Source organism: Schistocerca gregaria, unplaced genomic scaffold (assembly GCF_023897955.1).
Source record: "Schistocerca gregaria isolate iqSchGreg1 unplaced genomic scaffold, iqSchGreg1.2 ptg000178l, whole genome shotgun sequence".
NCBI lineage: Eukaryota > Metazoa > Arthropoda > Insecta > Orthoptera > Acrididae > Schistocerca > Schistocerca gregaria.
Genome location: NW_026061728.1, coordinates 12,609,029 through 12,634,641, shown reverse-complemented (window position 1 = coordinate 12,634,641; position 25,613 = coordinate 12,609,029).

Sequence of the window (25,613 nt, the reverse complement as noted above, 5' to 3'; positions counted from 1 at the left end):
GAGGAAAGTGCGCATGGTTCCTGTTGTATTCATTCCCGATGCAATTTCTGTGTTTCATCAACAGTCTGATAGTCCAAAGATTACAGAGTGCCTCCAGATGTGCATTGGTAAGTACTAATGGTCTTCCAGGGAACGATCAAAGCGTTGACTGTTTGAGACATTACTCCCATAGAGGAAAGTGCGCATGGTGACTGTTGTATTCAATCCCGAGGCAATTTCTGTGTTTCATCAACACTTTGAAGGTCCACAGATTACAGAATGCCTCCAGATGTGCATCGGAAGCTACTACTGGTTTTGAGGGAACGATCAAAGCATAAACTCTTTGAGACATTACTTCCATAGAGGAAAGTGCCCATGGAGACTTTTGTATTCAATCAAGATGTAATTTATGTGTTTCATCAACACTCTGATAGTCCACAGAGTACTGATTGTCTCCAGATGTGCATCGGGAACAAATACTGGTCTTCCTGGGAACGATCAAAGCGTAGACTGTTTGAGACATTCCTCCCATGGAGGAAAGTGCGCATGGTGACTGTTGTATTCAATCCCGATGCAATTTCTGTGTTTCATCAACACTCTGATAGTCCACAGATTACAGAATGCCACCAGATGTGCATCGGAAACTACTACTGGTCTTCCAGGGAATGATCAAAGCGTAGACTGTTAGAGACATTACTCCCATGGGGGAAATTGCGCATGGCGACTGTTGTATTCAATCCCGATGCAATTTCTGTGTTTCATCAACACTCTGATAGTCCACAGATTACAGAATGCCTCCAGATATGCATCGGTAACTACTACTGGTCTTCCAGGGAACGATCAAAACGTAAACTGTTTGAGAATTACTAACATGGAGGAAAGTGCGCATGGTGCCTGTTGTATTCAATCCCGGTGGAATTTCTGTGTTTCATCAACAGTCTGATAGTCCACAGATTACAGAATGCCTCCAGATGTGCATCGTAAACTACTAGTGGTCTTCCAGGGAACGATAAAAGCGTAGACTCTTTGAGACATTACTCCCATGGAGGGAAGTGTGCATGGTGACAGTTGTATTCAATCCCGATGCAATTTCTGTGTTTCATCAACAATTTGGAGGTCCACAGATTACAGAATGCCTCCAGATGTGCATCGGAAACTACTACTGACCTTCCAGGTGACGATCAAAGCGTAGACTGTTTGAGAATTACTCCCATGGAGGAAAGTGCGAATGGTGACTGTTGTGTTCAATCCCGATGCAATTTCTGTGTTTCATCAGCAGTCTGATAGTCAACAGATTACAGAATGCCTCCAGATGTGCATCGGAAACTACATCTGGTCTTCCAGGGAACGATCAAAAAATAGATTTTTTGAGACATTACTCCCAAGGAGGAAAGTGCGCTTGGTTCCTGTTGTATTCAATCCCGATGCAATTTCTGTGTTTCATCAACAGTCTGATAATCCACTGGTTACAGAATTCCTCCAGATGTGCATCGGAAACTCCTACTGGTCTTCAAGGGAACGATTAAAGCGTAGACTGTTTGAGACATTCCTCCCATGGAGGAAAGTGCGCATGGTGACTGTTGTATTCAATCCCGATGCAATTTCTGTGTTTCATCAACACTCTGATAGTCCACAGATTACAGAATGCCACCAGATATACATCGGAAACTACTACTGGTCTTCATGGGAGCGATCAAAGCGTAGACTGCTTCAGACATTAATCCCATGGAGGAAAGTGCGGATGATGACTGTTGTATTCAATACCGAGGCAATTTCTGTGTTTCATCAACACTTTGAAGGACCACAGATTACAGAATGCCTCCAGATGTGCATCGGAAACTACTACTGGTCTTCCATGGAACGATCAAAGCGTAAACTGTTTGAGACATTACTCCCATGGAGGAAAGTGCGGATCGTGACTGTTGTATTCACTCCCGATACAATTTCTGTGTGTCATCAAAAGTTTGAAGGTCCACAGATTACAGAATGCCTCCAGATGTGCATCGGAAGTTACTTCTTGTCTTCCAGGGAACGATCAAAAATAGATTTTTTGAGACATTACTCCCAAGGAGGAAAGTGCGCATGGTTCCTGTTGTACTCAATCCCGATGCAATTTCTGTGTTTCATCAACAGTCTGATAGTCCAAAGATTACAGAGTGCCTCCAGATGTGCATCGGTAAGTACTAATGGTCTTCCAGGGAACGATCAAAGCGTTGACTGTTTGAGACATTACTCCCATGGAGGAAAGTGCCCATGGAGACTTTTGTATTCAATCCCGATGTAATTTATGTGTTTCATCAACACTCTGATAGTCCACAGATTACAGATTGTCTCCAGATGTGCATCGGGAACAAATACTGGTCTTCCTGGGAACGATCAAAGCGTTGACTGTTTCAGAAATTACTCCCATGGAGGAAAGTGCGCATGGTGACTGTTGTATTCAATACCGAGGCAATTTCTGTGTTTCATCAACACTTTGAAGGACCACAGATTACAGAATGCCTCCAGATGTGCATCGGAAACTACTTCTGGTCTTCCAGGGAACGATCAAATCGTAGACTGTTTGAGACATTACTCAAATTCATGAAAGTGCGCATGGTGATTGTTGTATTCAATCCCGAAGCAATTTCTGTGTTTCATCAACACTCTGATAGTCCACAGATTACAGAATGCCTCCAGATGTGCATCGGAAGCTACTACTGGTTTCCAGGGAACGATCAAAGCATAAACTCTTTGAGTCATTACTCCCATGGAGGAAAGTGCCGATGGAGACTGTTGTATTCAATCCCGATGCAATTTCTGTGTGTCATCAACACTCTGATAGTCCACAGATTACAGAATGCCTCCAGATGTGAATCGGAAAGCACTACTGGTCTTCCAGGGAACAATCAAAGCGTAGACTGTTAGAGACATTCCTCCCATGGAGGAAAGTGCGCATGGTGACTGTTGTATTCAATCTTGATGCAATTTCTGTGTTTCATCATCACTCTGATAGTCTACAGATTACAGAATGCCTCCAGATGTGCGTCGGAAACTACTGCGGGTCTTCCAGGGAACGATCAAAGCGTAGACTCTTTGAGACAATACTCCTATGGAGAAAAGTGCGCTTGATGACTGTTGTATTCAATCCCGAAGAAATTTCTGTTTTTCATCAATACTCTGATAGTCCACAGATTACAGATTGCCTCCAGATGTGCATCGGAAACTAATACTGGTCTTCCAGGGAACGATCAAAAGCGTAGACTGTTTGAGACATTACTCCCATGGAGGAAAGTGCGGATCGTGACTGTTGTATTCACTCCCGATACAATTTCTGTGTGTCATCAAAACTTTGAAGGTCCACAGAGTACAGAATGCCTCCAGATTCGCATCGGAAACTACTTCTGGTCTTCCAGGGAACGATCAAAGAATAGACTGTTTAAGACATTACTCCCATGGAGGAAAGTGCGCATGGTGACAGTTGTATTGAATCCCGAGGCAATTTCTGTGTTTCACCAACAATTTGGAGGTCCACAGATTACAGAATGCCTCCAGATGTGCATCGGAAACTACTACTGGTCTTCCAGGGAATGATCAAAGCGTAGACTGTTGCAGACATTACTCTCATGGAGGAAAGTGCGCATGGTGACTCTTGTATTCAATCCCGATGCAATTTCTGTGCTTCATCAACACTCTGATAGTCCACAGATTACAGAAGGCCTCCAGATGTGCATCGGAAACTAACACTGGTCTTCCAGGGAACGATCAAAGCGTAGACTGTTTGAGACATTCCTCCCATGGAGGAAAGTGCGCATGGAGACTGTTGTATTCAATCCCGATGCAATTTCTGTGTTTCATCAACACTTTGAAGGTCCACAGATTACAGAATGCCTCCAGATGTGCATCGGAAACTACTTCTGGTCTTCCAGGGAACTATCAAAGTATAGACTGTTTAAGACATTACTCCCAAGGAGGAAAGTGCGCATGGTGCCTGTTGTATTCAATTCCGATGCAATTTCTGTGTTTCATCAACAGTCCGATAGTCCACAGATTACAGAATGCCTCCAGATGTGCATCGTAAACTACTAGTGGTCTTCCAGGGAACGATAAAAGCGTAGACTCTTTGAGACATTACTCCCATGGAGGAAAGTGCGCGTGGTGACTGTTGTATTCAATCCCGATGCAATTTCTGTGTTTCATCAACACTCTGATGGTCCACAATTTACAGATTGTCTCCAGATGTACATCGGAAACTACTACTGGTCTTCCTGGGAGCGATCGATGCGTAGACTGTTTCAGACATTACTCCCATGGAGGAAAGTGCGCATGGTGACTGTTGTACTCAATCCCGAGGCAATTTCTGTGATTCATCAACACTTTGAAGGTCCACAGATTACAGAATGCCTCCAGATGTGCATCGGAAACCAACACTGGTCTTCCAGGGAACGATCAAAGCGTAGACTGTTTGAGACATTCCTCCCATGGAGGAAAGTGCGCATGGTGACTGTTGTATTCAATCCCGATGCAATTTCTGTGTTTCATCAACACTAAGAAGGTCCACAGATTACAGAATGCCTCCAGATGTGCATCGGAAGCTACTTCTGGTCTTCCAGGGAACGATCAAAAATAGATTTTTTGAGACATTACTCCCAAGGAGGAAAGTGCGCATGGTTCCTGTTGTATTCAATACCGATGCAATTTCTGTGTTTCATCAACACTCTGATAGTCCACAAATTACAGAGTGCCTCCAGATGTGCATCGGTAAGTACTAATGGTCTTCCAGGGAACGATCAAATCGTTGATTGTTTGAGACATTACTCCCATAGAGGAAAGTGCGCATGATGACTGTTGTATTCAATCCCGAGGCAATATCTGTGTTTCATCAACACTTTGAAGGTCCACAGATTACAGAATGCCTCCAGATGTGCATCGGAAGCTACTACTGGTTTCGAGGGAACGATCAGAGCATAAACTCTTTGAGACATTACTCCCACGGAGGAAAGTGCCCATGGAGACTTTTGTATTCAATCCCGATGTAATTTATGTGTTTCATCAACACTCTGATAGTCCACAGATTACAGATTGTCTCCAGATGTGCATCGGGAACAAATACTGGTCTTCCTGGGAACGATCAAAGCGTAGACTGTTTCAGACATTACTCCCATTTAGGTAAGTGCGGATGGTGACTGTTGTATTCACTCCTGATGCAATTTCTGTGTTTCATCAACAATTTGGAGGTCCACAGGTTACAGAATGCCTCCAGATGTGCATCGGAAACTACTATTGGTCTTCCAGGGAACGATCAAAGCGTAGTCTGTTTGAGACTTTACTTTTATGGAGGAGAGTGTGCATGGTGACATTTGTATTCAATCGCGATGCATCTTCTGTGTTTCATCAACACTCTGATAGTCCACAGATTACAGAATGTCTCCAGATGTGCATCGGAAACTATTACTGGTCTTCCAGGGAACGATCAAATCGTAGACTGTTTGAGACATTACTCAAAATCAGGGAAGTGCGCATGGTGACTGTTGTATTCAATCCCGATGCAATTTCTGTGTTTCATCAACACTTTGAAGGTCAACAGATTACAGATTGCCTCCAGATGTGCGTCGGAAACTACTACTGATCTTCCTGGGAACGATGAAAACGTAGACTGTTTAAGAATTACTCCCATGGAGGAAAGTGCGCATGGTAACTGTTGTATTCAATCCCGATGCAATTTCTGTGTTTCAATAACACTCTGATAGTCTACAGATTACAGAATGCCTCCAGATGTGCATCGGAATCTACTACTGGTCTTCCAGCGAATGATCAAAGCGTGGACTGTTAGAGACATTACTTCCATGGAGGAAAGTGCACATGGTGACTGTTGTATTCAATCCCGATGCAATTTCTTTGTTTCATCAACACTCTGATAGTCCACAAATTACAGAATGCCTCCAGATGTGCATCGGAAACTACTTCTGGTCTTCCAGGGAACGATCAAATCGTAGACTGTTTGAGACATTACTCAAAATCAGGGAAGTGCGCATGGTGACTGTTGTATTCAATCCCGATGCAATTTCTGTGTTTCATCAATACTCTGATAGTCCAAAGATTACAGAATGCCTCCAGATGTGCATCGGAAACTACCACTGGTCGTCCAGAGAACAATCAAAGCGTAGACTGTTAGAGACATTCCTCCCATGGAGGAAAGTGCGCATGGTGACTGTTGTATTCAATCCCGATGCAATTTCTGTGTTTCATCAACACTTTGAAGGTCCACAGATTACAGAATGCTTCCAAATGTGCATCGGAAACTACTACTGGTCTTCCAGGGAACGCTCAAAGCGTACACTGTTTCAGACATTACTCCCATGGAGGGAAGTGCGCATGGTGACAGTTGTATTCAATCCCGAGGCAATTTCTGTGTTTCACCAACAATTTGGAGGTCCACAGATGACAGAATGCCTCCAGATGTGCATCGGAAAATACTACTGGTCTTCCAGGGAATGATCAAAGCGTAGACTGTTGCAGACTTTACTCTCATGGAGGAAAGTGCGCATGGTGACTGTTGTATTCAATCCCGATGCAATATCTGTGTTTCATCAACACTCTGATAGTCCACAGATTACAGAATGCCTCCAGATGTGCATCGGAAACTAACACTGGTCTTCCAGGGAACGATCAAAGCGTAGACTGTTTGAGACATTCCTCCCATGGAGGAAAGTGCGCATGGTGACTGTTGTATTCAATCCCGATGCAATTTCTGTGTTTCATCAACACTTTGAAATTCCACAGATTACAGAATGCCTCCAGACGTGCATCGGAAACTACTTCTGGTCTTCCAGGGAACGATCAAAAAATAGATTTTTTGAGACATTACTCCCAAGGAGGGAAGTGCGCTTGGTTCCTGTTGTATTAAATCCCGATGCAATTTCTGTGTTTCATCAACAGTCTGATAATCCACAGGTTACAGAATGCCTCCACATGTGCATCGGAAACTACTACTGGTCTTCAAGGGAACGATCAAAGCGTAGACTGTTTGAGACATTCCTCCCATGGAGGAAAGTGCGCATGGTGACTGTTGTATTCAATCCCGATGCAATTTCTGTGTTTCATCAACAGCCTGATAGTCCACAGATTACAGAATGCCTCCAGATGTACATCGTAAACTACTAGTGGTCTTCCAGGGAAAGATAAAAGCATAGACTGTTTGAGACATTACTACCATGGAGGGAAGTGCGCATGGTGATAGTTGTATGCAATCCCGATGCAATTTCTGTGTTTCATCAACAATTTGGTGGTCCACAGATTACAGAATGCCTCCAGATGAGCATCGGAAACTACTACTGACCGTCCAGGGAACGATCAAAGCGTAGACTATTTGCGAATTACTCCCATGGAGGAAAGTGCGCATGTTGGCTGTTGTATTCAATCCCGAATGCAATACCTGTGTTCATCAACACTCTGATATTCCACAGATTAAAGATTGTCTCCAGATGTGCTTCGGAAACTACTACTGGTCTTCCAGGGAACGATCTAAGCGTAGACTGTTTCAGACGTTACTCTCATGGAGGGAAGTGCGCATGGTGACTGTTGTATTCAGTCCTGATGCAATTTCTGTGTTTCATCAGCACTCTGATAGTCCACGGATTACAGAATGCCTACAGATGTGCATGGGAAACTACTTCTGGTCTTCCAGGGAACGATCAAAGCGTAGACTGTTAGAGACATTACTCCCATGGAGGAAAGTGCGCGTGGTGACAGTTGTATTCAATCCCGATGCAATTTCTGTGTTTCATCAACACTCTGATAGTCCACAGATTACAGATTGTCTCCAGATGTACATCGGAAACTACTACTGGTCTTCCTGGGAGCGATCAAAGCGTAGACTGTTTCAGACATTACTCCCATGGAGGAAAGTGCGCATGGTGACTGTTGTACTCAATCCCGAGGCAATTTCTGTGATTCATCAACACTGTGAAGGTCCGGAGATTACAGAATGCCTCCAGATGTGCATCGGAAACTAACACTGGTCTTCCAGGGAACGATCAAAGCGTAGACTGTTTGAGACATTCCTCCCAAGGAGGAAAGTGCGCATGGTGACTGTTGTATTCAATCCCGATGCAATTTCTGTGTTTCATCAAAACTTTGAAGGTCCACAGATTACAGAATGCCACCAGATGTGCATCGGAAACTACTACTGGTCTTCCAGGGAATGATCAAAGCGTAGACTGGTAGAGACATTACTCCCATGGAGGAAAGTGCGCATGGTGACTGTTGTATTCAATCCCGATGCAATTTCTGTGTTTCATCAACACTCTGATAGTCCACAGATTACAGTATGCCTCCAGATATGCATCGGTAACTACTACTGGTCTTCCAGGAACGATCAAAACGTAGACTGTTTGAGAATTACTAACATGGAGGAAAGTGCGCATGGTGACTGTTGTATTCAACCCCGATGCAATTTCTGTGTTTCATCAACACTTTGAAGGTCCACAGATTACAGAATGCCTCCAGATGTGCATCGGAAACTACTTCTGGTCTTCCAGGGAACTATCAAAGTATAGACTGTTTAAGACATTACTCCCAAGGAGGAAAGTGCGCATGGTGGCTGTTGTATTCAATCCCGATGCAATTTCTGTGTTTCATCAACAGCCTGATAGTCCACAGATTACAGAATGCCTCCAGATGTGCATCGTAAACTACTAGTGGTCTTCCAGGGAAAGATAAAAGCGTAGACTGTTTGAGACATTATTACCATGGAGGGAAGTGCGCATGGTGACAGTTGTATGCAATCCCGATGCAATTTCTGTGTTTCATCAACAATTTGGTGGTCCACAGATTACAGAATGCCTCCAGATGTGCATCGGAAACTACTACTGACCTTCCAGGGAACGATCAAAGCGTAGACTGTTTGCGAATTACTCCCATGGAGGAAAGTGCGCATGTTGGCTGTTGTATTCAATCCCGAATGCAATACCTGTGTTTCATCAACACTCTGATAGTCCACAGATTAAAGATTGTCTCCAGATGTGCTTCGGAAACTACTACTGGTCTTCCAGGGAACGATCTAAGCGTAGACTGTTTCAGACGTTACTCTCATGGAGGGAAGTGCGCATGGTGACTGTTGTATTCAGTCCTGATGCAATTTCTGTGTTTCATCAGCACTCTGATTGTCCACGGATTACAGAATGCCTACAGATGTGCATGGGAAACTATCTCTGGTCTTCCAGGGAACGATCAAAGCGTAGACTGTTAGAGACATTACTCCCATGGAGGAAAGTGCGCGTGGTGACAGCTGTATTCAATCCCGATGCAATTTCTGTGTTTTATCAACACTCTGATAGTCCACAGATTACAGATTGTCTCCAGATGTACATCGGAAACTACTACTGGTCTTCCTGGGAGCGATCAAAGCGTAGACTGTTTGAGACATTACTCCCATGGAGGAAAGTGCGCATGGTGACTGTTGTACTCAATCCCGAGGCAATTTCTGTGATTCATCAACACTTTGAAGGTCCGGAGATTACAGAATGCCTCCAGATGTGCATCGGAAACTAACACTGGTCTTCCAGGGAACGATCAAAGCGTAGACTGTTTGAGACATTCCTCCCAAGGAGGGAAGTGCGCATGGTGACTGTTGTATTCAATCCCGATGCAATTTCTGTGTTTCATCAACACTTTGAAGGTCCACAGATTACAGAATGCCTCCAGATGTGCATCGGAAACTACTTCTGGTCTTCCAGGGAACGATCAAAAAATAGATCTTTTGAGACATTACTCCCAAGGAGGAAAGTGCGCATGGTTCCTGTTGTATTCAATCCCGATGCAATTTCTGTGTTTCATCAACAGTCTGATAATCCACAGGTTACAGAAAGCCTCCAGATGTGCATCGGAAACTACTACTGGTCTTCAAGGGAACGATCAAAGCGTAGACTCTTTGAGACATTCCTCCCATGGAGGAAAGTGCGCATTGTGACTGTTGTATTCAATCCCCATGCAATTTCTGTCTTTCATCAGCACTCTGATAGTCCACAGATTACAGAATGCCACCAGATGTGCATCGGACACTACTACTGGTCTTCCAGGGAATGATCAAAGCGTAGACTGTTAGAGACATTACTCCCATGGAGGAATGTGCGCATGGTGACTGTTGTATTCAATCTCGATGCAATTTCTGTGTTTCATCAACACTCTGATAGTCCACAGATTACAGAATGTCTCCAGATATGCATCGGTAACTACTACTGGTCTTCCAGGGAACGATCAAAGCGTAAACGGTTTCAGACATTACTCCCATGGAGGAAAGTGCGCATGGTGACTGTTGTACTCAATCCCGAGGCAATTTCTGTGATTCATCAACACTTTGAAGGACCGGAGATTACAGAATGCCACCAGATGTTCATCGGAAAATACTACTGGTCTTCCAGGGAACGATCAAAGCGTAGCCTGTTTGAGAATTACTCCGATGGAGGAAAGTGCGGATGGTGACTGTTGTATTCAAACCAGATGCAATTTCTGTGTTTCATCAACACTTTGAGGGTCCAAAGATTACAGAATGCCACCAGATGTGCATCGGAAACTACTACTGCTCTTCCAGGGAACGATCAAATCGTAGACTGTTTCAGACATTACTTCCATGGAGGAAAGTGCGCATGGTGACTGTTGTATTCAATCCCGATGCAATTTCTATGTTTCATCAACACTCTGATAGTCCATAGATTACAGAATGCCTCCAGATGAGCATCGGAAACTAACACTGGTCTTTCAGGGAACGATCAAAGCGTAGATTGTTTGAGACATTACTAACATGGAGGAAAGTGCGCATGGTGACTGTTGTATTCAATCCCGATGCAATTTCTGTGTTTCATCAACACTTTGAAGGTCCACAGATTACAGAATGCCTCCAGATGTGCATCGGAAACTACTTCCGGTCTTCCAGGGAACGATCAAAGTATAGACTGTTTAAGACATTACTCCCAAGGAGGAAAGTGCGCATGGTGACTGTTGTATTCAATCCCGATGCAATTTCTGTGTTTCATCAACACTTTGAAGGTCCACAGATTACAGAATGCCTCCAGATGTGCATCGGAAGCTACTTCTGGTCTTCCAGGGAACGATCAAAAATAGATTTTTTGAGACATTACTCCCAAGGAGGAAAGTGCGCATGGTTCCTGTTGTATTCAATCCCGATGCAATTTCTGTGTTTCATCAACACTCTGATAGTCCACAAATTACAGAGTGCCTCCAGATGTGCATCGGTAAGTACTAATGGTCTTCCAGATAACGATCAAAGCGTTGACTGATTGAGACATTACTCCCATAGAGGAAAGTGCGCATGATAAATGTTGTATTCAATCCCGAGGCAATTTCTGTGTTTCATCAACACTTTGAAGGTCCACAGATTACAGAATGCCTCCAGATGTGCATCGGAAGCTACTACTGGTTTCGAGGGAACGATCAAAGCATAAACTCTTTGAGATATTACTCCCATGGAGGAAAGTGCCCTTGGAGACTTTTGTATTTAATCCCGATGTAATTTATGTGTTTCATCAACACTCTGATAGTCCACAGATTACAGATTGTCTCCAGATGTGCATCGGGAACAAATAATGGTCTTCCTGGGAACGATCAAAGCGTAGACTGTTTCAGACATTACTCCCATGGATTAAAGTGCGTATGGTGACTGTTGTATTCAATCCCGACGCAATTTCTGTGTTTTATCAAAAGTCTGATAGTCCACAGATTACAGAATGCCTCCAGATGTGCATCGGAAACTACTACTGGTCTTCCAGGGAACGATCAAAGCGTAGACTGTTTCAGAAATTACTCCCATGGAGGAAAGTGCGCATGGTGACTGTTGTATTCAATACCGAGGCAATTTCTGTGTTTCATCAACACTTTCAAGGACCACAGATTACAGAATGCCTCCAGATGTGCATCGGAATCTACTACTGGTCTTCCAGGGAACGATCAAAGCGTAGACTGTTTGAGAATTACGCCCATGGAGGAAAGTGCGCATGGTGATTGTTGTATTCAATCCCGAAGCAATTTCTGTGTTTCATCAACACTCTGATAGTCCACGGATTACAGAATGCCTACAGATGTGCATGGGAAACTACTTCTGGTCTTCCAGGGAACGATCAAAGCGTAGACTGTTAGAGACATTACTCCCATGGAGGAAAGTGCGCGTGGTGACAGTTGTATTCAATCCCGATGCAATTTCTGTGTTTCATCAACACTCTGATAGTCCACAGATTACAGATTGTCTCCAGATGTACATCGGAAACTACTACTGGTCTTCCTGGGAGCGATCAAAGCGTAGACTGTTTCAGACATTACTCCCATGGAGGAAAGTGCGCATGGTGACTGTTGTACTCAATCCCGAGGCAATTTCTGTGATTCATCAACACTTTGAAGGTCCGGAGATTACAGAATGCCTCCAGATGTGCATCGGAAACTAACACTGGTCTTCCAGGGAACGATCAAAGCGTAGACTGTTTGAGACATTCCTCCCAAGGAGGAAAGTGCGCATGGTGACTGTTGTATTCAATCCCGATGCAATTTCTGTGTTTCATCAACACTTTGAAGGTCCACAGATTACAGAATGCCTCCAGATGTGCATCGGAAACTACTTCTGGTCTTCCAGGGAACGATCAAAAAATAGATCTTTTGAGACATTACTCCCAAGGAGGAAAGTGCGCATGGTTCCTGTTGTATTCAATCCCGATGCAATTTCTGTGTTTCATCAACAGTCTGATAATCCACAGGTTACAGAAAGCCTCCAGATGTGCATCGGAAACTACTACTGGTCTTCAAAGGAACGATCAAAGCGTAGACTGTTTGAGACATTCCTCCCATGGAGGAAAGTGCGCATGGTGACTGTTGTATTCAATCCCGATGCAATTTCTGTGTTTCATCAACACTCTGATAGTCCACAGATTACAGAATGCCACCAGATGTGCATCGGAAACTACTACTGGTCTTCCAGGGAATGATCAAAGCGTAGACTGGTAGAGACATTACTCCCATGGAGGAAAGTGCGCATGGTGACTGTTGTATTCAATCCCGATGCAATTTCTGTGTTTCATCAACACTCTGATAGTCCACAGATTACAGTGTGCCTCCAGATATGCATCGGTAACTACTACTGGTCTTCCAGGAACGATCAAAACGTAGACTGTTTGAGAATTACTAACATGGAGGAAAGTGCGCATGGTGACTGTTGTATTCAATCCCGATGCAATTTCTGTGTTTCATCAACACTTTGAAGGTCCACAGATTACAGAATGCCTCCAGATGTGCATCGGAAACTACTTCTGGTCTTCCAGGGAACTATCAAAGTATAGACTGTTTAAGACATTACTCCCAAGGAGGAAAGTGCGCATGGTGGCTGTTGTATTCAATCCCGATGCAATTTCTGTGTTTCATCAACAGCCTGATAGTCCACAGATTACAGAATGCCTCCAGATGTGCATCGTAAACTACTAGTGGTCTTCCAGGGAAAGATAAAAGCGTAGACTGTTTGAGACATTACTACCATGGAGGGAAGTGCGCACGGTGACAGTTGTATGCAATCCCGATGCAATTTCTGTGTTTCATCAACAATTTGGTGGTCCACAGATTACAGAATGCCTCCAGATGTGCATCGGAAACTACTACTGACCTTCCAGGGAACGATCAAAGCGTAGACTGTTTGCGAATTACTCCCATGGAGGAAAGTGCGCATGTTGGCTGTTGTATTCAATCCCGAATGCAATACCTGTGTTTCATCAACACTCTGATAGTCCACAGATTAAAGATTGTCTCCAGATGTGCTTCGGAAACTACTACTGGTCTTCCAGGGAACGATCTAAGCGTAGACTGTTTCAGACGTTACTTTCATGGAGGGAAGTGCGCATGGTGACTGTTGTATTCAGTCCTGATGCAATTTCTGTGTTTCATCAGCACTCTGATTGTCCACGGATTACAGAATGCCTACAGATGTGCATGGGAAACTACTTCTGGTCTTCCAGGGAACGATCAAAGCGTAGACTGTTAGAGACATTACTCCCATGGAGGAAAGTGCGCGTGGTGACAGTTGTATTCAATCCCGATGCAATTTATGTGTTTCATCAACACTCTGATAGTCCACAGATTACAGATTGTCTCCAGATGTACATCGGAAACTACTACTGGTCTTCCTGGGAGCGATCAAAGCGTAGACTGTTTCAGACATTACTCCCATGGAGGAAAGTGCGCATGGTGACTGTTGTACTCAATCCCGAGGCAATTTCTGTGATTCATCAACACTTTGAAGGTCCGGAGATTACAGAATGCCTCCAGATGTGCATCGGAAACTAACACTGGTCTTCCAGGGAACGATCAAAGCGTAGACTGTTTGAGACATTCCTCCCAAGGAGGGAAGTGCGCATGGTGACTGTTGTATTCAATCCCGATGCAATTTCTGTGTTTCATCAACACTTTGAAGGTCCACAGATTACAGAATGCCTCCAGATGTGCATCGGAAACTACTTCTGGTCTTCCAGGGAACGATCAAAAAATAGATCTTTTGAGACATTACTCCCAAGGAGGAAAGTGCGCATGGTTCCTGTTGTATTCAATCCCGATGCAATTTCTGTGTTTCATCAACAGTCTGATAATCCACAGGTTACAGAAAGCCTCCAGATGTGCATCGGAAACTACTACTGGTCTTCAAGGGAACGATCAAAGCGTAGACTCTTTGAGACATTCCTCCCATGGAGGAAAGTGCGCATTGTGACTGTTGTATTCAATCCCCATGCAATTTCTGTCTTGCATCAGCACTCTGATAGTCCACAGATTACAGAATGCCACCAGATGTGCATCGGACACTACTACTGGTCTTCCAGGGAATGATCAAAGCGTAGCCTGTTTGAGAATTACTCCGATCTAGGAAAGTGCGGATGGTGACTGTTGTATTCACACCAGATGCAATTTCTGTGTTTCATCAACACTTTGAGGGTCCACAGATTACAGAATGCCACCAGATGTGCATCGGAAACTACTACTGCTCTTCCAGGGAACGATCAAATCGTAGACTGTTTCAGACATTACTTCCGTGGAGGAAAGTGCGCATGGTGACTGTTGTATTCAATCCCGATGCAATTTCTATGTTTCATCAACACTCTGATAGTCCATAGATTACAGAATGCCTCCAGATGAGCATCGGAAACTAACACTGGTCTTTCAGGGAACGATCAAAGCGTAGATTGTTTGAGACATTACTAACATGGAGGAAAGTGCGCATGGTGACTGTTGTATTCAATCCCGATGCAATTTCTGTGTTTCATCAACACTTTGAAGGTCCACAGATTACAGAATGCCTCCAGATGTGCATCGGAAACTACTTCCGGTCTTCCAGGGAACGATCAAAGTATAGACTGTTTAAGACATTACTCCCAAGGAGGAAAGTGCGCATGGTGACTGTTGTATTCAATCCCGATGCAATTTCTGTGTTTCATCAACACTTTGAAGGTCCACAGATTACAGAATGCCTCCAGATGTGCATCGGAAGCTACTTCTGGTCTTCCAGGGAACGATCAAAAATAGATTTTTTGAGACATTACTCCCAAGGAGGAAAGTGCGCATGGTTCCTGTTGTATTCAATCCCGATGCAATTTCTGTGTTTCATCAACACTCTGATAGTCCACAAATTACAGAGTGCCTCCAGATGTGCATCGGTAAGTACTAATGGTCTTCCAGGGAACGATCAAAGCGTTGACTGTTTGAGACATTACTCCCATAGAGGAAAGTGCGCATGATAAATGTTGTATTCAATCCCGAGGCAATTTCTGTGTTTCATCAACACTTTGAAGGTCCACAGATTACAGAATGCCTCCAGATGTGCATCGGAAGCTACTACTGGTTTCGAGGGAACGATCAAAGCATAAACTCTTTGAGATATTACTCCCATGGAGGAAAGTGCCCATGGAGACTTTTGTATTCAATCCCGATGTAATTTATGTGTTTCATCAACACTCTGATAGTCCACAGATTACAGATTGTCTCCAGTGCATCGGGAACAAATAATGGTCTTCCTGGGAACGATCAAAGCGTAGACTGTTTCAGACATTACTCCCATGGAGGAAAGTGCGTATGGTGACTGTTGTATTCAATCCCGACGCAATTTCTGTGTTTTATCAAAAGTCTGATAGTCCACAGATTACAGAATGCCTCCAGATGTGCATCGGAAACTACTACTGGTCTTCCAGGGAACGATCAAAGCGTAGACTGTTTCAGAAATTACTCCCATGGAGGAAAGTGCGCATGGTGACTGTTGTATTCAATACCGAGGCAATTTCTGTGTTTCATCAACACTTTCAAGGACCACAGATTACAGAATGCCTCCAGATGTGCATCGGAATCTACTACTGGTCTTCCAGGGAACGATCAAAGCGTAGACTGTTTGAGAATTACGCCCATGGAGGAAAGTGCGCATGGTGATTGTTGTATTCAATCCCGAAGCAATTTCTGTGTTTCATCAACACTCTGATAGTCCACAGATTACAGAATGCCTCCAGATGTGCATCGGAAGCTACTACTGGTTTCCAGGGAACGATCAAAGCATAAACTCTTTGAGACATTACTCCCATGGAGGAAAGTGCCCATGGAGACTGTTGTATTCAATCCCGATGTAATTTCTGTGTGTCATCAACACTCTGATAGTCCACAGATTACAGAATGCCTCCAGATGTGAATCGGAAAGCACTACTGGTCTTCCAGGGAACAATCAAAGCGTAGACTGTTTGAGACATTACTCCCATAGAGGAAAGTGCGCATGGTGACTGTTGTATTCAATCCCGATGCAATTTCTGTGTTTCATCAACACTTTGAATGTCCACAGATTACAGATTGCCTCCAGATGTGAGTCGGAAACTACTACTGATCTTCCTGGGAACGATCAAAACGTAGACTGTTTAAGAAATACTCCCATGGAGGAAAGAGCGCATGGTAACTGTTGTATTCATTCCCGATGCAATTTCTTTGTTTCATCATCACTCTGATAGTCCACAGATTACAGAATGCCTCCAGATGTGCATCGGAAACTAACACTGGTCTTCCAGGGAACGATCATAGCGTAGACTGTTTGAGACATTACTAACATCGAGGTAAGTGCGGATGGTGACTGTTGCATTCAATCCCGATGCAATTTCTGTGTTTCATCAACAATTTGGAGGTCCACAGATTACAGAATGCCTCCAGATGTGCATCGGAAACTACTATTGGTCTTCCAGGGAACAATCAAAGCGTAGTCTGTTTGAGACATTACTTTTATGGAGGAAAGTGTGCATGGTGACATTTGTATTCAATCGCGATGCATCTTCTGTGTTTCATCAACACTCTGATAGTCCACATTTTACAGAATGCCTCCAGATGTGCATCGGAAACTACTACTGGTCTTCCAGGGAACGATCAAAGCGTAGTCTGTTTGAGACTTTACTTTTATGGAGGAAAGTGTGCATGGTGACATTTGTATTCAATCGCGATGCAACTTCTGTGTTTCACCAACACTCTGATAGTCCACAGATTACAGAATGATTCCAGATGTGTATCGGAATCTACTACTGGTCTTCCAGGGAACGATAAAAGCGTAGACTGTCTGAGACATTACTCTTATGGAGGAAAGTGCGCATGGTGACCGTTGTATTGAATCCCGATGCATTTTCTGTGATTCATCAACACTCTGATAGTCCACAAATTACGGAATGCCTCCAGATGTGCATCGGACGCTACTACTGGTCTTCCAGGGAACGATCAAATCGTAAACTCTTTGAGACATTACTCCCATCGAGGAAAGTGCCCATGGAGACTGTTGTATTCAATCCCGATGCATTTTCTGTGTTTCATCAACACTCTGATAGTACTCAGTTTACAGAATGCCTAAAGATGTGCATCGGAAACTACTACTGGTATTCCTGGGAATGATCACAGCGAAGACTGTTTGAGACATTACTCCCATGGAGGGAAGTGCGCATGGTGACTGTTGTATTCAATCCCATTGCAATATCAGTGTTTCATCAACAACCTGTACGTCCAAAGATTACTGAGTTCCTCTAGATGTGCTTCGGAAACTACTACTGGTCTCTCGGAATCGATCAAAACGTTGACAGTTTGAGACATTACTCCGATGGTGAAAAGCCTGCATGGTGCCTGTTGTATTCAAAACCGATGCAATTTCTGTGTTTCATCAACACTCTGTAGGTCCACAGATTATAGAATGCCTCCAGATGTGCTTCTTAAACTACTACAGGTCTTTTAGGAACAATCAAAGCGTAGACTGTTTGAGACATTACTCCCATGGAGAAAAGTCCGCATCGTGACTCTTGTATTCAATCCCATTGCAATATCAGTGTTTCATCAACAACCTGAACGTCCAAAGATTACTGAGTTCCTCCAGATGTACTTCGGAAACTACTACTGGTCTCCCAGGAATCGATAAAAGCGTAGACACTTTGAGACATTACTACTATTGAGCAAAGTCGGCATGGTGCCTGTAGTATTCTATCCCGATGCAATTTCTGTGTTTCAACACTCAGAAGGTCCACAGATTAAAGAATGCCTCCATCAGTGCTTTGGAAACTACTACTGGTCTCCCAGGAATCGATCAAATCGTAGACATTATTCACGTGGAGAAAAATCCGCATGGTGCCTGTTGTACTCAATCCCGATGCAATTTCTGTGTTTCATCGACCCTCTGAAGGTCCACAGATTACAGAACGCCTCCAGATGTGCTTCGGAACCTACTACTGGTCTCCCAGGAATCTATCAAATCGTACTCATTTGAGGACATTACTCCCATGGAGAAATGCTCGTATAGTGCCTGTTGTATTCAATCCCGATGCAAATCTGTGATTCATCAACACTCTGAAGGTCCACAGATTATAGAATGCCTCCAGATGTGCTTCGCATACTCCTACTGGTCTCCCAGGAATCGATCAAAGCGTAGACAGTTTTTAACATTATTCCAGTGCAGAAAAGTTCGCATGGTGCCTGTTGTCTTCAATACCGATGCACCTCGTGTGTTTTATCAACATTCTGAAGGTCCACAGATTATAGAAGGCCTACAGATGTGCTTCGGAAACTACTAGTGGTCTCCCAGGAATCGAATAAAGCGTAGACAGTGTGAGACATTACTCCCATTGAGCAAAGTCTGCATGGTGGCTGTTGTATTCAATCCCGATGCAAAATCTGTGTTTCATAAACACTCTGAACGTCAACAGATAACAGAATGTCTTCAGATGTACTTCGGAAACTACTACTGGTGTCCCAAGAATCGATCAAAGCGATGACAGTTTGAGACTTTACTCCCATTGAGCAATGTCCGCATGGTGCCTGTTGTATTCAATCCCGATGCAATTTCTGTGTTTCATCAACCCTCTGAAGGTCCACAGATTATAGAATGTCTCCAGATGTGCTTCGGAAAGTTCTACTGGTCTCGCAGGGAACGAAAAAAATGTGTAGACAGTTTGAGACATTACTCCCACGGAGAGAAGTCCCGATGGTGGCTGTTGTATTCAATCCCGGTGCATTTTCTGTGTTTCATCAAAACTCTGAAAGTCCACAGATTACAGGAAGAGTTCAGAAGTGCTCCGGAAACTACTACTGGTCTCCGAGGAAACGATCAAAGCGTAGAAAGTTTGAGAATTTACTCCCACTGAGCAAAGTCCGCATGGTGCCTATTGCATTCAATCCAGACGCAATTTCTGTGTTTCATCAACACTCTGAACGTCCACAGATTACAGGAAGACTTCAGACGTGCTTCAGAAACTACTACTGGTCTCCCAGCAATCGATCAAAGAGTATACATTATGAGACATTACTCCCATGGAGAAAAGTCCGCATGGTGATTGTTGTATTCAATCCCGATGCCATTTCTGTGTTTCATCAACACTCTGAAGGTCCACAGATTATAGAATGCCCCTAGATGTGCTTCAGAAACTTCTACTGGTCTCCCAGGAAGCGATCAAAGCGTAGACAGTTTGAGACATAATTATTGTGGAGAAAAGTCCGCATGGTGCCTGTTGTATTCAATCCTGATGGACTTTCTGTGTTTCATCAACACTCTGAAAGTCCACAGATTACAGGATGCCTCCAGATGTACTTCGGAAACTACTACTGGTCCACCACGAATCGATCAAAGCGTAGACAGTTTGAGACATTACTCCCATGGAGAAAAGTCAGCATGGTGCCTTTTGTAAACAATGCCGATGCAATTTATGTGTTTCATCAATACAATGAACATACACAGATTACAGGAAGCCTACCAAATGACGATCTAAGCGTAGACAGCTTGTAAAATTACTATCATAGAGAAAAGTGGGCAAGGTGCCTGTTCAATTCAATCCCGATGCAATTTTTGTGTTTCATCAACATTCTGAAAGTCGACAGATTATAGGATGTCTCCAGATGTGCTTCGGAAACTACTATGGTCTCCCAGGGAACAATCAAACCGTAGGTAGTTTGAGACATTACTCCCATGGAAAAAAGTCCGCATGGTGACTGTTGTATTCAAACGCGATGCAATTTCTGTGTTTCATCATTACCCTGAACGTCCACAAATTACAGAATGCCTCCATATGTGCTTCGGAAAGTACTACTGGTCCCCCAGGAATCGATCAAGGCGTAGACAGTTTGAGACATAACTCCCATGGAGAAAAATCCGAATGGTGCCTGTTGTATTCAATCCCGATGCAATTTCTGTGTTTCATCAACACTCTGGACGTACATAGATTACAGGAAGCCTCCAGATGTGCTTCGGAAACTACTACTGGTCTCCCACGGAACGATCAAAGCAAAGACGGTTTGAGACATTACTCCCATGGAGAAAAGTCCGCATGGTGCCTGTTGTATTCAATCCCGATGCAATTTCTGTGTTTCATCAACACTCTGAAGGTCCACAGATTACAGAATGCCTTCAGATGTGCGTCGAAAACTGCTACTGGTCTCCCAGGATTCGATCAAAGCGTAAACTGTTTGAGACATTACTCCCAAGGTGAAAAGTCTGCAATTTTCCCATTGTTTTCAGTTCCGATTCAATTTCTGTGTTTCATCAATATTCTAAACGCCCACAGATTACAGGAAACCTTCAGATGTGCTTCGGAAACTACTACTGGTATCCCAGGTATCGATCAAAGCGTGGACACTTTGTGACTTTATTCCCATGGCAAAAAGTCCGCATCATGACTGTTGCATTCAATCCCGATGCAATTTCCGTGTTTCATCAACACTCTGAATGACCACAGACTACAGGATGCCTCCAGATGTGCTTGGGAAGGTACTACTGGTCTCCCAGGAATCGAACAAAGCGTAGACAATTTGAGACATTACTCCCATGGAGAAAAGTCCGCATGGTGCCTGTTATATTCAATCCAGATTCAATTTCTGTGTTTCATCAACACTCTGAAAGTCCACAGATTACAGGAAGCCTTCAGATGTGTTTCGGAAGCTACTACTGGTTTCCCAGGGAACGATAAAAGTGTAGAGAGTTTGAGACATTTTTCCCATGGAGAAAAGTCCGCATTGTGCCTGTTGTATTCAATCCCGATGCAATTTCTGTGATTAATTATCACTCTGAACGTCCATAGATTATATGAAGCCTCCAGAAGTGCTTCGGAAACTACTGCTGGTCTCCCAGGAATCTATCAAAGCGTAGACAGTTCCGGACATTACTCCCATGCAGAAATTTCCGCATGGTGCCTGTTGTATTCAATCCCGATGCAATTTCTGTGTTTCATCAACATTCTGGACGTCCACAGATTGCAGGAAGTCTTCAGCTGTGCTTTGGAAACTTCTACTGGTGTCCAAGGGAACGATCAAAGCATAGACAGAATGAGATTTTCACTCTGCAGCGGATTGTGCGCTGATATGAATTCTCCTGGCAGGTTACAACTGTGTGCCCGACAGAGACTCGTACTAGGGACATTTGGCTTTTGCGGGCAAGTGCTCTACCATCTGAGGTACCGAAGCACGACTCTCGCCCGGTACTCACAGCTTTACTTCTGCCAGAATCTCGTTTCCTACCTTCCAAACTTTACAGAAGCTCTAATTCCTTAAACATCCCCCACGCTGTGACTAAGCCATGTCTCGGCTATATCCTTCCTTTCAGGGGTGCTAGATTTGCAAGTTTCTCTTTAGAGCTTCTGTAAAGTTTGGAAGGTAGGAGACGAGATACTGGCAGAAATAGAGCAATGAGTACCGATCGTGAGTTGTGCTTCGGTGGCTCAGGTGGTAGAGCACTTTCCCGCGAAAGGCAAAGGTCCCGAGATCAAGTTTCGGTCAGGCAAACAGTTTTAATCTGCCAGGAAGTTTCCAAGTGTAGACAGTTTGAGACTTCATTCCCGTGGAGGATAGTCCGCATGGTAACTGTTGTATTCAATCCCGATGCAATTTTTGGGTTTCATCAACACTCTGAAAGTCGACAGATTACAGGATGCCTCCAGATTTGCTTCAGAAACTACTACTGGTCTCAAAGGGAACAATCAAAGCGTAGACAGTTTGAGACATAACTCCCATGGTGAAAAGTCCGCATGGTGCCTGTTGTATTCAATCCCGATGCAATTTCGGTGTATTATCAACACTCTGAACGTCCACAGACTACAGGAAGCCTCCCGATGTGCTTTGGAAACTTCAACTGGTCTCCCAAATGACGATCTAAGCGCAGACAGTTTGTGACATTACTCCGATAGGGAAAAGTTCGCATGGTGCCTATTCTATTCAATTCCGATGCAAGTTTTGTGTTTCATCAACACTCTGAACGTCGACAGATTACAGGATGCATCCAGATTTGCTTCAGAAACTACTACTGGTCTCAAAGGGAACAATCAAAGCGTGTACAGTTTGAGACATTACTGCCATGGAGAAAAGTTCCCATTGTGCTTGTTGTATTCAATCGCGATGCAATTTCTGTGTTTCATCAACACTCTTTAGGTCCACAGATTACAGCATGCCTCCAGATGTGCTTCGAAAACTACTACTGGTCTCCCACGAATCGATCAAACCGTAGACTGTTTGAGACATTACTCCCATGGAGAAACGTCCGCATTTGGCCCTTTGTTTTCAATCCCGATTCAATTTCTGTGTTTCATCAATATTCTAAACGTCCATAGATTACAGGAAGCCTCCAGATGTGCTTTGGAAACTACTACTGGTCTCCCAGGTATCGATCAAAGCGTAGACAGTTTGAGACATTACTCCCATGGAGAAAAGACTGCATGGTGCCTGTTGTATTCAATCCCGATGCAATTTCTCTCTTTCATCAATACTGTGAAAGTCCACAGATCACAGGAAGCCTCCAGATGTGCTTCGGAAACTACTACTGGTCTCCCCGTGGACGATCGAAGCGTAGACAGTTTGAGACATTACTACCATGGAGAAAAGTCCGCATTTTGCGTGTTGTATTCAATCCCGATGCAATCTCTGTGTTTCATAAACACTCTGAATGGCCACAGATTACAGAATGCCTCCACATGTGCTTCGGAAAATAGTAATGGTCTCCCAGGAATCGACCAAAGTGTAGACAGTTTGAGACATAACTCCCATTGAGAGAAGACTGCATAGTGCCTGTTGTATTCAATCCCGATGCAATATCTGTGTTTCATCAACACACTGAATGTCCATATATTACAGAATGCCTCCAGATATGCTTCGGAAACTACTGTAAGTAGGCTGTTTACGTTTTCTTATTGGTGACGCCACGTAGAGCTCTGTATGAAAAATCACTTGCTGCTGTGCGCAGTCTGTGGCTAGTTTGCATTGTTGTCTGCCATTCTAGTGTTGGGCAGCGGCAGCTGCATGCTAACAGCGCGTAGCGTTGCGCAGTTGGAGGTGAGCCGCCAGCAGTGGTGGACGTGGGGAGAGAGATGGCAGAGTTTTGAAATTTGTAAGAATTGGTGTCATGAACTGCTATATATATATTATGACTAGTGAGGTAAATACATTGTTTGTTCTCATTTAAAATCTTTTATTTGCTAACTATGCCTATCAGTAGTTAGTGCATTCAGTAGTTTGAAACTTTTATTTAGCTGGCAGTAGTGGCGCTCGCTGTATTGCAGTAGCTTGAGTAACGAAGATTTTTGTGAGGTAAGTGATTTGTGAAACGTATAGGTTAATGCTAGTCAGGGCCATCCTTTCGTAGGGATTTTTGGAAGTCAGATTGCGTTGCGCTAAATATATTGTGTGTCAGCTTATGCACAGTCGTGTATAATTGTTCATAGAGGACGTTTCACATAGACCAGTCTTGTATAATTTTTCTAAGGGGACGTTTCATATGGCGACTACACGATTATATCACGACGCTACTAATGAGTGACAATTTACAATGTTGCTTTTGCGGTGTATTTGTTTTATATCTGCAGTTTCTCTGAATAATTCTGGAAAGTAAAACATGTTTTACTAGTAACTTTTGTGGTATAGCGACAATGAGACAGCCTTTTCTCTAGCACAAAAATACGTACAGTACAGTACTTACTTCATCACGGCAATAAGCGTAATAACTAAGATATCTATACGCAAAGCATTTCAATTTCGTTTATCATGAGGTAAGTACATTGACTTCTGCAGAACTTAGCTTTCGGAGGACAATAACTACGACACTTCCACAGAGATTGTCTTACAGCAAGACGCACATTTAGCGCTACAGGACACGCATTAAACTATTTATTTTCCAACATATTTGAAATACAAAGAAAGTTTTCCGTGATACATTTCATTCCATTGCTGTAATCTGTAACACCTGAGGATACAATTACATTAATCCTCAGGGGGGTACACGCCTACTTTGTGTATCATGTGTTTGGCAAGCACAAGGAACCCTAGCTAATATGGTATTTGCTTATACAACTCTACACATTGGTACCATATTTCTCTAACACAGAATTACACAGCTATGTGATCACTTAACTGAGAGAGACATACATTTTTTTTTTACTACGTCAGTGACAGATGTTTACGCAATTACACAGCTGGATAACTTCACACTTATGAAATTGTATTTTGTCTGTACTTTGTGAACTGTTCATATTGTTTCAGAGGCATTGTGATACTATGAGAGCTTTGAATGATGTATTTGGTATGGGGTCATGATTTTTAAAGTACGTTTGAAGTAGATGATACTTTTGACATGAGCACAGAATTTTTTTTTAGGTTTTGACATAGGAAGCCACGACGATTTTGAGATTTGGCTGAGGTTTTATGATGTTATGATGACGATGTGTGTTACGCTGTTGTGGTATGTTTATGATCAACAGGCTGATGATATGTGAGGAATTTGATTATACTATGTATTTCTTATGATTAAATATTGAAGAAGTGTCGACAAATATGTATATGTGTAATAAAGCAAGGAATAATGAGTAGTGGTTAGGGACTCTGGTTTGTGAAATAGGTTGTTGGAAACCAAGAATCGTACTTTAAGAGTTATGAAATGTATGTAAATGTGTGAATGTATTACAATGCCGACGAAAATTTTTTGGACACTCTTATATTTATAGGATTTTATTTTCTACACATTTATAACGCAAATTCTCAACCTGTGAAAATATTTTGATAAGAGACTGTCACTGTAGCGGAAACTGCTGTCGTAAATTTTTCAGTAAGAAAGGTAAGTGACCACCTGCACGTAATGCGTCGTGGGCACCCAGCTGCGC